Genomic DNA, 4,218 nt, shown 5'->3' with positions numbered 1-4,218 from the left:
CAGCAGCATTTTACCTCAAAAAAAAAATATTAAGCTTCCAACTCCCAAGTAACCAGCTCAATCCTTCTTTTTATAGTGCAGAGGAGGAGGTTACTGGTCCGCCTATGAAGGGATAGAATCCTCCTTCAAAGGGATAAGCTCCTCACATCAAGGGATTAGCTCCTTAAGGTATGGGTTACATGAACCTTAAAAGAGCGAACTTGCCACCTCAAGATTCCTTCCAGAAGCTTCTAGAAATAACTGAAAGTGAGTTTTTTTCAGAATATACTCGTGCCTTTTTAACTTTCATAGGGGTCCACACCTTTAACATAGAGACAGTGCGGTCAAGTGTGCAGAAGACATGACCATTAGGTGCGGGACCGCAGGTAAGACAAAGATAAAGTGCAGAACCAGAGTTTTAAAGACTTTTGAGAGCTTTTCTCTTATTTTCCAGACTTGATATGAGGAACTGATATTTTAGACTTGCAGAGGAGGAAAGTATGAGTGGTAATGAACTCACACAGATAGCAGAACGTCAAGGTGACAATTTTTAGTGCAACAGTTCACCACCCCCTACAATATAACCCAAATAATTTAAAGATGTCCTACCAAATTCACATTTGACAGCTTTACATAGAGATTTTCTCTTCCCATGTCTTACTGAAAACAATAATGTCATCTAGATAAACAATTACAAAGTCATCAATAAAAGGTCTCAGTACATTATTCATAACTTGCATAAATGTAGCAGGAGCATTAGTTAAGCCAAAAGGCATAACCAGCCATTCATACAGCCCTTGATTTGTCTTGAAAGCAGTCTTCCATGCATCTTGTTCTTCAACTCTGACCTGATGATAGCCACTTCGTAAGTCTAACTTAGAAAAGTAAACTGATTCTTTTAATTGATCTAACAAATCATCTATACGGGGAAGAGGATAACGATTCTTGATCGTTATTTTATTCGGTGCTCTATAATCAATGCACATTCTCCATGAACCATATTTCTTTCTCACCAGCACGATTGGCAATCCACATGGTGATGTCCGTATAAACCCTTTATCGAGCAACTCCTGTACCTGCTTCTTTATCTCTGCATTCTCTAAAGCTGACAACCTATACATTCCAATGTTAGGTAATGGAGCATCTTGCTGCAAATAAATATCATGTACTATTTACAATATATTCTATTCCATCTTTAGTGAGTTTATACTTATTTTCAGCTCTATAGAAAATAGCTTTCCTATCATACAAGTATGGACTTCCCAAAACAATACCACATATATCCAATGGAACTATATATAACTCAACCTCATCTACAAATGTTGATCCAATAGCAAACCTAAGTTTACATTGTCTTGTTACTTGTAGCTTTGCTTTATCACACACCCAACCTAATGGATATGGCTTCCCATGAGGTTTTGTTTGTAATCCAAACTTCTTTACAATTGTTTCAGAAATCAAATTTACTTGTGATCCACTATCAAATAAAGTATCAATCTTATTATGCTTGGAAATTACTCTAATACGAAAAAGCTCATTTCTTTCCCTCTCATTACTTTCATTATCAACAGATTGTGCAGAATTACCTGTGGATGCTTTAGAATCTTTACCTTTAATACCTGTGGCTGTAACTGTTGTTTCATCACCTGAATCTGATCCCAAGTCATTATGAATAGCAGCAGCATTCTTCTTCTCCTTTCTGCCAAACTTCTTGGGTTTTTGTTTTGGAAGCAAAGACTAGCAGCGTGCCTCATCGTGTCCTTCTTTCTTACAGTGAATGCAAGAAGGTTTTCCCTTCTTTGTAGTGTTTTTCTTTCCTCTCCTTCCATTTTAGTTTCTTCTTTTCCTTATTCTTGTTTACAAAAGGCTTAGAGGACTTCCCAACCTCTGGGTTTACATTCTTACCTCTAGCCTCTAGATGTGTTGCTTGAATTGATACATCATCTAAGCTAGTTGGATTAAACATGAGTATAGTATGCTTTAAATAACTATGCAAACCACCTATATACTTCAATAAAGTCTCAAGTGAGTCCAAGGATATACCTAGAGTTAAAGCTCTCTTTTTGAATTCCCGAGTATAACTATGTACACTCTGACCCTTCAATTGACGAAGAGTTTGCCAACTCATCATTGCCTGCTGCATGTAAGCTAAAGGATAGAATTTCTTTTTGATAGTAGAAACAAATTCATTCCAGGTAGAAATGTTTTTACCATGTTTTTTCAGATTAGCTTGTGTCTTGTCTTCCCACCATACTAGTGCAGTTCCTCCAAGTCAAAGGCTAGCCCGCTGAATCTTCCTCCTTTCTGAATCAATGTTCTACACCCTACAATATACATCAATTTGTCTTATCCAATTATCTAACCTTTCTGCATTGAGTTCTCCATCATAAATTGGAAAATCAAACTTCGCATCTAATTTAATCAAAGAAGTTTTCTTCTTTTTCTTATCAGGGCTAGTTTTATGCGAAGAATATGATGAAGGTGATGAAGGTGATGATGGAGGGGATGGTGGAGGAGGCATTCCTCCTTTTCCTTTGCCTTCTGGAGAGGCAACTAGAAAAGGTTCCTCTGCTCCTTTGTTTGGTTTGGGAGTTGAAGTGCTTTCACCTCGACCCTTCTTAAACTCTAGATACATCTCTTCCACCATGGCTCGCATGGCCGTAAAACTGTCCATAAACTGAGATTATGATCCCAATGGAGCTTCTTCTGTCATTCTCCTCTGAGAATGGACTCTTCCAATCTTTGGATTAGCCTCAACAAGTTCTCCTTCTCCTTGTCTGAGCTTTAATCTAGTTAGCATTCAAACTCCCAGCACAAGCTTGTATAACCTTAACAAAACCAAAAAAACAAATGCAAAACCAAAAGCTCTAATACCACTTGATCTGAAAATGGGTTTTTAAGTCTATATTTAAGTTATTACAGACTCATGTGCAGGGAATGCCTATTCCACTTAATGCAATGGATCGATAAGATTGCAATGAAACAGACAATCAATAGTAATTAAAACACAACAAAACACACATATCAACACAGTCAAATTAATAATGGAGTTCACCAAACTTCCTGGCTGTGTCTCTTTGTCCAAGCTATCAGTGGGGGGCTCTATATTATGTCTTCAAGTGCAGATTATTACAAGAGTGAGCTCCAAAACAGAGTCTGAACCAACAGTGACATTCACAGGGATTCACTCGGTAACTTCAAGTCTCAAAGAGTACACAGACTCTCCATCTATCCTGTTATGCTATTCGGTTGTTCACTATCCCTCTCTATCTCAATCTGTCTCCTCTCTGACTCCGCCTCTGGGCAGCCTCTCTCTGAACAACTCTGTCCTCTGTCCTTCCATGTGATGGTTTTTAAGCCTATCGGTGCTTGTCTGTTCGTCTCCCTTTTCAGGCTCTCTGGCTCCCGGTGTTGCCCCTTCATCTTCCTGTTGAGCGTTAAACAATCATTGTCATAACGCTTAAGACATCATTGCCACCTATTTACAAACGGAAAGGACCGGGCGCAGGTGAAAATCCAAAAAAACACTCTTCTCTGTTTACACAGAGAAATACACGGAATACACTAAAAAACAGTGGAAAATCTGCCAAATCCAGACTTCAAAAGATATATGGTTTGCCTTATAAACCTTTCGGGTTTGCGTTCTATCGCTGTCGCAAGTCGCAAGGATCCAAATGCCATGGTACCCTTATTTGGGTTTATAACGAAAATACACAAAAATACATTAAAACAGTGAAAAACCGACAAACGCTTCATATTGGATTTCAAATTTTATACTGCCGCACCTATAACCCTATCGGGTCCGCTCATTGCCCCTTCATATATCACATGTCGCTTCACTTCCCCGATCTCCGATCGCCGATCGTCCTTATCGGCTATCGACGCATCGGCGTATCGTTGTTTCATGGTCTCCAGTCCTCAACCTTTCAGATCAACGATCGTCGATTCAATCATAACCGTTGATCTATACTTAGTCGATTTGACAGTCCAAAACGATTTTGGGTGAACAACTTGCCCGACACTTAACCAGATTTATGGACCCGATGGGAATTATAAACTCCCAATCTATTTTTTTCTATGTAAAACTAATCTATTAATAAAAATATAATGTATAGTGAGGCACCGGCCTCTATGGGTCTAGGTCAGCCATATGACCATTTTAAACATCAAGTCTTGAAATCGAGACTACCCCATATGGGGAAACTAGTTCGAGAACGAGATAAAAATAAGTTCATTCTA

Source organism: Pinus tabuliformis, chromosome 8 (genome assembly GCF_031772625.1).
Source record: "Pinus tabuliformis cultivar Carrire ecotype Pingquan chromosome 8, CPIR1, whole genome shotgun sequence".
Classification (NCBI taxonomy): Eukaryota; Viridiplantae; Streptophyta; class Pinopsida; order Pinales; family Pinaceae; genus Pinus; species Pinus tabuliformis.
Note: the sequence above shows the minus strand (reverse complement) of the source record.